Source organism: Rattus norvegicus, chromosome 6 (assembly GCF_036323735.1).
Source record: "Rattus norvegicus strain BN/NHsdMcwi chromosome 6, GRCr8, whole genome shotgun sequence".
NCBI classification, from domain to species: domain Eukaryota; kingdom Metazoa; phylum Chordata; class Mammalia; order Rodentia; family Muridae; genus Rattus; species Rattus norvegicus.
The window spans coordinates 25,241,812-25,251,423 of record NC_086024.1 but is presented as its reverse complement, the minus strand read 5'-3'; positions in this window follow the sequence as shown (position 1 = coordinate 25,251,423).

Sequence of the window (9,612 nt, the reverse complement as noted above, 5' to 3'; positions counted from 1 at the left end):
AAAAAAACCTACAGCACAAAGATATATGAAATAAAATGAGCCTTCGGTGACAATGAACCTTTCTACTTAATCTTAAAAAGTCCTTAAGAAACTTGGTGTAATTCTTTTCTGCAGGGTCCTTCATTAGGTGACAAACAGACAGACTCACAAAAATATAGTCTCTGACAGTTTTAATACTAGGAATTCAAGTTTTCACAGAATGAACTTGTATGTGTGCCTTTGTGTGTGACTTATGCGTAATATATTGACATTTATTTTCTATACATTTTAAGTAGAAGTTTACTGTTAAGTTGGGAAGGAAGAATGAGAGTAAGGTTTTTTTGCTGTATGTGTAGTATTAGTTCTCATATGTGTTGAGATATGTGTCTGGTGGCATATATATATATATATATATATATATATATATATATATATATATATATATATATATGCACTTGCATGTGGAGGCCTGAGGCTGACCTAGGGAGTCTTTTTCCATCACTCTTCTCCTTATTCACCTAGTAAAGTTCTCTCAATTCAACCCAGAGCTTTCCAACCTATCCTAGGGTTTCACTTTTCCTGACTTCCTCCATCGTCACCACTGTAGTCCTAGAATTAAAGAGAGGCAGCCATGTTGAGGTTTGGTCTGTTGCTATGTTACTGTCATGTTAAATACAGGATCCAAGGTCTGGTTGTCCCCAAAGATGAGGATGCCTACTGATGTTATATAACCTTGCTCCTTCATTTAAAACTATTGGTTGAATAAAGAAGCTTACAGCCTGCTGCTGGGCAGAAGAGAGGCAGGCAGGGCTTCAGTTCTGGGCTTAGGGTCTGAGGCAGAGACCAGAAGGAGAGGAGAGAAGAGAGGATACAGGAAGGGGACTCAATGGGGTAGGTGGATTGTGAGAGCATGGGTTGGAGTAAGATGTCCCAGGCTCCTATGTGGCAAGTTATATCTAGGGGTTAAAGATGGGAACATACACAAAATAGCATAGAGGGTCAAAATATGCCAAGTTCTAGTGAAGTTATAGCTTATTACAACCATAAAGCACTTGTATCTCTTATTTGGTAACTAAATTATCCAAAGTGTGGTAGAAACCTTCAATTAATTTTTACTACAAGCCATTCACACAGCATTTATGTGGGTTCTGAGAATCTAAGTCTCTATGTTTTCAGGGCAAGTGCTTTATCTGCCAAGCCATCTCCCCATCCAGAGGTGAATAGTTTAATTGCATGTGGCACTCAATATGGGTTTGTGACTCAAACACATGTTCTATGAGCCTGAGATGGAGTGGCAGGGAAGAAGTCCCAGGGGAGACTGGTTGGTTCCTTCCGAGTTCTCACAACCCAGCCTGTGACAACTGATATATTAAACTTTTTGAACAGTGCTTATTATTCATTTTTGTCTGTTGGCTACTTGAGAAAGCTGCCTACAAAAGGAGGCTGACACTGATGGAGGTGGAAAGAAACCTTTCAAAAGGAAACAATATCAGAAGAGAAAATATGAAATAAATGATGTGTAATGCATCATTTATCTTAGAAACAGAAAGAAATGAAGCTCCGGAGATTTTTTTTTGTCTAAATGAGAACCTGAGCATTCTTAATGAATAAGCTCATAAACCAAATTTATGTTGTCATCCTTTATAGAAAAGTATCTGAATCCTAACAGAAGAGACATGATGGGACTATGCTTAAAAGAAGAGTGTAAAGAGATATTGCATTTGGCTTTGGAGCAGAACCACAAACCAGCAAATGGCAAGAGACAGGCTACCCAGGTCAAATCACCTGAGCATGTTAAAAAGCAGAGCTTTCTTTCCCTGGTGGGAATGGGAAATCACATGGACTTAGGAGACAGCCTACAGAACCATCAGATATGAAAAACCCAAGCCCAACTGAGACCTTTGTTATCTCTTTAATACTTTATTTATTGATACCTTAGTAACAAAATAAACGGTCAATCCTGCCTAGATTTCCTCTTTACAGAATCGCTGTCCTTTTTCAAGGTAGGACATGGCTATGAACGTGATAGGCCAAATTCGGCCTCCGACCCCTCTAAGTCCCAGGTGGAATTGTGTGTAGCTATTTACATCTTCTGAGAGCAGCAAAGCAGAACCACTCTTTCTACCCCTGATCCAGGTAAATGGGTGTATACTATGAAGCCTGGGATCCTGTGGGTGATCCACTATGTACACGGGTTGCTATAGTGAGCCACAGGAAGAAGATGTTAACTGTATCTACAGAATGACATCAAAAAGGCTTCCTTCTAGTAAATTGCTTTTGGACTTAAAGTTAGATCAATAATGCTACAAACTAAATCAGTCATCAGAAAAAAAAAAGTCAATAGTGATGTATTACAAAAATCTCTATTGCTTTACTATAATTCATTTTGGGGGACTTTTTTTTTCATGATCTCTGAGTTTAGATGTTCAACCATAACGGTGCAGATTGTGTGAGGCTTGAGTGCATTCAACTGCATAAGTCCCGAACTGACTCGTTGCCCATCCTTTGCTTAGTCACGTAGTCAAGAAAGCAAACAAAGGGTTTTTGCAGAAGTCATGGGGAAAGCTTGGTTTTGATATGAGGGTGGTTGTATGTGGGAAAAGGCAGGTGGAAGCAGAGAGACCTGAACAAAGAAATGACCTCACGGACAAACATGTATCTGAATGCAGCTCCCATTCCCACCACGGACATGCCAAAGAGTCTTGTGGTTTTATGACTTAATGCCTTTAATCTGTGTGCTTAAGCATGTATATGTATGTGTGTAATCTCACACATGTATGTGTGAGAGTGTGCATGTGTTTGTCAATGCAGGCATATGTATCACAGTGTACATGTGAAAGTGAGCTCACGACCTCAAGGGCTGGACCATATCTGTTATCTTGTTTGAGACAGAGTCTCTCTCTTTTATTTAATATTCACATCTGCATACCCCTTGGTATCTGAAGCTGATCTGAAAGATTCTGGGAATTCTTTTGTCTTTACCACCTCACCTTAGAGTATTGGCATTGAAGACACACACTACTTTGCTTGGCTTTCTATGGGCACTGGGCATCTGAACTCAGGTCTCCAACCTTGGGCAGCAAGCACTCACCCACTGAGCCATGTCCCCAGGCCTGATTTATTATTTTGGTTCAGCCTCCCAGCTTCTCCATGTCCATGTCTGTGGAATGTTTATTGTAGGTAGGTGGATGAGAGCGCAAATCTAGATACAGTCAACTGAATCCATGCTCCCTTATAGATGTGAAGGAAACATAGTTCTCAGATATGAGGTTGGCTCAATTACCTGATAGACGAATAGTTTTGTCAAGGATGCTGCATTCATGTTTCAACCATTTCAATGTTACACACCAGTTGACCGTGATTTCATACCCGATGACAGAGTAGGTTAAGTAATTGAAGTTAGAGAAGTATTTGAACATTTGTATTTATCCCATACAACCTTGATCATCAGATTTTCTTAATTAAAAAAAAAACTCTGAAAAAAGTGAACAGAGGTGAATTTTGGCTAGATGGTATGATTTTTACCAAGCCTCCCTTAGATGATTATAGTTGACAATGATCTATATACCTATAATGCTAATTTTTCCTAATGTCCATTGGATTAACAATTAATACATCTAGATATTAATGTAATAGCCCATTGTCTTATGCAAACATTTCCTATCATATCTATGGTGAACAAGTAAGAAATTATCAAATCTCTACATTTGATCAATTAGTGAGTTTGAGAGTAGAATTTATGTGGCTAATTGCCTCAAAGCCTCTTAGACTACAGAGTTGTAAAAGTGGGCCACATTAACAGGTCAGTGACCTGTTAAGTCATTACAATGAACACATCTATGTCTATGATGAGTGGACATGTCTCCAACCTTTAATAAATGCTTCCTTTCTCTTCCATAACATTCATGATGGCCTTTTTGGCTTTGATTTCTTTTGACTGTATTTTAAAGCCTGGTCCACAGAAAGGACACGAGATCTTCCAAACACAAAATCGCAATCTATTGTCCTGTTTCCAATTGTGTTTCTGGTTTAGACTTGGGTTTAGAGGAGGCTGTTTCTTTAAACTCTCTCTTGCCCTATTTGAGATTAATCTGCTGCAACACCTCTTAATATAACTGGACCTTCCATGGTGCTAATGTGAATCACTTAGCTATTTAAAAAATGAGAGCGAGTAGCTTTCATCCCTTTGGCCATGTGCTATGTTTAAACACTTATTTTGTCAAACCTTAGCAGGCAGCCTAAGTGAGGGCACTGCAGAGGAGATGATGAACAGACCTGAGAAAGCTGCAGGCATCTATGACACCCCTGAAGGTGAAATTCAGCAAACTCCTGCTGCTACAGTTTCTAAAAGTGAACACAGATTTTGGCACTGCTTAAGCCCACCTTTTCCCAAAACCCTCACAGAGTCGAGGGGAAGGGAAAGGCAGGGAATTGGAACAGATGCTGACACAGCTGGAGACAGACCCTGAGATATATAATTGTACCCAATTTAGTTACTAAATGTGGGGTGCTCAGAGACACTGTGTTGTTAAAGAAGTAATAGTCTTTTTATTGGCACTAAGGCTGAAATGAGCAAGTCTTTTGATCATTTTGCCTAGATTAACTGGTAATGAATCAATTAGCAAACACTAAGTTCAGACTGTCACTTAGTTAATAATTGGTGTATAAATCCACCAATGCAGTAAAAAGGGTCGAGTGTCTACATCAGGTCTTAGAAATGTAGAGTCCCCAGATAAAAGAGTAAAAGAGTTCACACACACACACACACACACACACACACACACACACACACACACAGAGAGAGAGAGAGAGAGAGAGAGAGTAAATGAGAGAGAGGCACACATGTACACACATTTACACACATATGCACATGCATACCATATATATTAAGTAAAATTTATTATCATTATTCATTGTGTATGCATAATATATGTAAGCCCAGGCAAGTTTGTGCCACAGCCTGTAGGTTGTGGAATTCAGTTGCTAACCTTTGAGAGCCAGATCTCTCTTTCCACTGTGATATTTCAGGGATTTAGTTCAGGTCACGAGGCTTTCTTAGCACGTGATTTCCATTGCTGAGCTGTCCCACCAGCCTTCAAGCACGTATTCTCACATATCTATGCATGCTTGGGTTTGTAAGTGTGTGGTCTCTTTTATATCTTATTCAATACAGCAAAATGCAGTTTAAATGACTAAGGCCAGTTTTTATATAGAAGGAATACTCCCTGTACTAGTTTTACAATTGACCCCCATGTTTACCTATGTGAATTCAAGCATAACAGACCAAACATATTAAAGGAAAATGGTGATGTATACAGAATATGTACACACTTTTCTCTTGCCACTGTAACAACATTTGCATACTGTTTCCATTGGATTAATTCCAGATGATTAAGTAGGTAAAAGAGCACGTTCCAGAGCTATGTACATATTCTAAATCATACTATGTAAGAGCTGTGACTATTGTGGACTTTGAGATCCACAGGGGTTCCCGGAAGCAGTCTCTTATGGAAACTGATGAATGACTGTGTATACTTAGCTGGTAAGTCCTGCAATTCTTGACCCAATAATTGTATAAATTCCTTTGAAGCACCTGTTTACATTTGTTCTTTTTTTTTTTCTGTTTAAACCAATGCCTGGAGCCTCATTCTTTACTTCCACAGGTTGGAGGAATGCCTGGCGTTTAGTGCAGTTACATAGGCTAGATGGAGACTGTTACCATTGGTAGTAAGACAAAAATCCTTTGCAGCACTGGAATGAGATATGAGGCCCAGGGCACAGCTCAGCAGCGTATTCCAACCTCTTGACTATGGTGATTGAGCAGCTGGCACAAACGGGGCTACGTTGTCTTAAGATAAATTTAGCAACTTCCGTAACATGCAGTAGAGAACCAAAGGCATAGGTGCTCTGAGTTATGCCAGCAAACATATTTTGACAGTGGAATTTAAAAAAGCTTTCAATTAAATTCAATTTGAAGAATGGCTACCGTAGTCGGATATGCTTAGGCTGTGCTGTAGGACAAAATAAATCCTCCTATCTCAGTGGTTTTGTGTGTCAGAATTTATGTGTTACTCAAGTAAAATCCTGCCACAGGCTTGGCGGTTCTCTTCCAATGCCTCCCATCCTGGTGGTGACTCAAGGCTCCCGATTGCTACCCTGTTGTGACGATGTGCTGTTTAACACCAGATTCTCTGGTGATGTAGCTGGCAACGAGGATTTGGAGGAAGGTTCACTACCATTTCACTGGTTCATCCCTGAAAGCCATAGATATCATGTTGTAGCGCAGACTACATTTGAAACTCATCATTTGGCCGTTTCTAACCGCAAAGTCTTAAAATAGGATCCATTTCAAGTGCCAACTAAAGATCAAAACCACATGTCAATGAATGCCATTATTACCCCCACACAATACACCACAGAGATGAATGCTTTTCCAGCTAAGATCAGCTCAAGATTGCTTATCCAAAAGCATGAGAATCACAATATAAATAAACAGTGGCTTTTAAAATCAAATCTTAGCACCACATTTGACATTTACCAGGGCCTTAAATGTGCATTGGCTACCTATAAATCTTTAGCTTCTGTAGTTCAGTGGGGTTGGAAAAGTGGAACAAAGCAAGCAGAACCCTCTATTAGTACTGAAGCGCTTCTGATTAATGGAGGAGACAGCCAACGGGACAGCCCAGGGCAGGATGTAAGTGGAAAAACAGGAGCTGCTGCTGCTGGTAGAAGAAAGGCAGGTAAGAATCTTCAAGAAGAAAAGAGAATCCTTGGAATAGGAGGGCATCACACCATTGTGACACTCTTCCACTGTGCCATTGTGCCTCTGTGCCACTACAAAACTGCACCCCCATGTCACTGCACCACTGCATCACTGCACCACTGAGCTACTGCACCACCATGACATTGCACAACTGCACCACTGTATCACTGCACCACCATATCACTGCACCACTGCATCACTGCACCACTGTATCACTGCACCACCATGACATTGCACAACTGCACCACTGTATCACTGCACTACCATGTCACTGCACCACTGAACCACTGAACCATCACTGCACCACTGTACCATTTTACCACTGCACCACTGCACCACTGCACCACTGCACCACCATGTCACTGCATCACTGAACCACTGAACCATCACTGCATCACTGTACCACTGCATCATTGAACCACTGTGCTGCTGCACTGCTGTGTCACTGTACCACTGAGAGGGGCAGTGGCATGTGTCAGCTCATTGGATTGTATCAGGATAAGCTCTTTTAAGTTTGAATGCCTTTGAGTGACTTGTCCAGAATTCTAGATCCCTCAAGAACTATAATCTCCTTTCCTCATTCCCTCTCTCCTCCTCCCACTTTCCTTCCTCCTTTACCACTCCTTCCTTCCTTCCTCCCTCCCTCCCTCCCTCCCTCCCTCCCTCCATCCCTCCCTCCCTCCCTTCCTTCCTTCCATACTCACTTGAAGGACAAGGACACTATCAGAATTTAAAAGCAAATTAGGCAAGCAAATAAGTAGACAACAAACTCCAGGGCAGGCAAGCTGCAAATCTTAGCATCTTCCCAGAAAATAGCATAGAGAAGGGGAGCATAACCACACTGTGGACAAAAGCCAAGATGTTTGAGTTAACCTGGTATGACTGTCAGTCCCATGGTAGGGAAGTGACTTGGGGTGGGGGCAGGGATGTAGAGTAAGGAAACCAACCCATCATAGCACAAAAAAGCACAGGTAAGTTCTGACCAGCATCCAAAAAATAATTGGAAAAAGGGAATGTTGCAATTTTCTGAAACTCAAATGCATAGGCCTAAAGAATTTCATGGAGGCAGGAACTGTTTTTTTTTTTTTTTTTTTTTTTTGGTTGGTTGGTTTGTTTGTCTGTTTGTCTTTTCTTCCTTTCTACATTGTTTTAACAAGAAAAGAAAGGTCATTCATGCTGACTTGTTCAGGAATACTCTATTAACATTTGGTATACTTTATTTTAGACTTTTCATGCAGCATGCCTTCTTGGTAATCTTATATCTTGCTCTCTTTACAAAGCCCCCTAAGCAGTGTTCAAACTCTTGGTTTTTTTAAGGGTCAGTTCTATATAAGCCAACCTGTTTCATTTATTCACTCCACACCAGGCAATACTAACACACTTGCTCTCTCCAGCAATTACTTCAGTCCTCACTGTACATTAGAGTCAACCAGGAAGCCTTAAAACACTGGCATGATGCCCAAGCCCCAACAAGCCAGTTCACTCATGACCTGAGAAGGCTGCAGCCCTGATCTGGATCTATTTTGGGTACCAGTGACATCAGTATGGATTTACTATCTACCTCAGCCATTTTCCCACCTTTCAATTTGTTTTCTGATTTTCTTGACTTTATGTTTTATTCATATCCATATCCAATTCTACTTTTACTTTGTCATAAAACACTGAAAATCTGCACAATAAGTTGGGTTTTTAATTAGTATTCCTTAGAAAGGCTAGGCCATAATAGGCCATAAAAACTATAGAAAACCTACATTTGAAACTGATTATTCATGCTGTGTCTCATCCAGTATAGACTCAGTCATTTCTGCACATATGAATTACTTGAGGAGCTCTGAATAAAACAACTGGAAAAACACACCACTGACCAGCACTAAACCCAAGATTTTATTCCAAGTGTCATTGAATGGGGTGAAGATGATGTTATTATCCTTGGGTAATGACACAATGCTCAGTCACTTTGGGAACTAGGGTTAGAAAGTCTTGAGAACGTACAACTCTAATATGCATACAATATACAACATAACTGGCTTTAACATCTCTGGTTATCAAGATTCTTTGAATAATAAATGTCTCTTCTGGTGTGGAGAATGGCAAATTGAACACAGGTATGAAAGCTGATGCCATGTGCTTTGTGTGCAGTGCTACAAGATGTGGGTAAGGAATGGGATTCATCAAAAAGAGACTTGGATGCAATGTCAACATACAGTCAGTTGGTGGCTCTAAGTTACCAAGTACTGCAGTTCTCAGCTATCAAGTATTTCTTCAATGTTCTCTTAAATAACTGTGTTTCATGCGTTGAGATGAGTGTTGTGTCCAATAGCTGCTTGTGTGTATATATAGTATATTTGATATAGTTAATAAACATGCCTCTCTAACCATATGTCATTCAGCGACAGGCATTAATTTTCTATGTTCCGTGGGAAATTTTTTTGGCATCTGTTCTTTTGCTCCTGAGTGAGAATCCATGTAATCTGTAGCTGTAATTGGCACTATCAAAAGCTTGCTTTGATACTGGGCATGGTGCATACCTCAGTGCCAATTAAGGAGCCAGTAGGGTATTAGAAGGATAATGATTTTAAAGATAACAGGACCCCACAGTGAGCTTCTGTCAAAAATTAAGTGGAGCTCACTCTCTAGGATCTAGGTAGTTGTGCAATGCTCACATAACCTCTCCTCACAGGACGTCAGAGTGTCCACTGAAGGATAGCCTTCCTTTTACTGTACCGCAGACCATCTCACCTGTGTCTCCTTTGACAATAGCAGCCCACCTTTTTTCTGCCTCCTAAACTGAACTTTCCCATAATCATCTGAGAGATTGACTGTAATTTTTTTCTTCTCAAGTCATTTTCCTTTGAGTCGCACTTAGGATT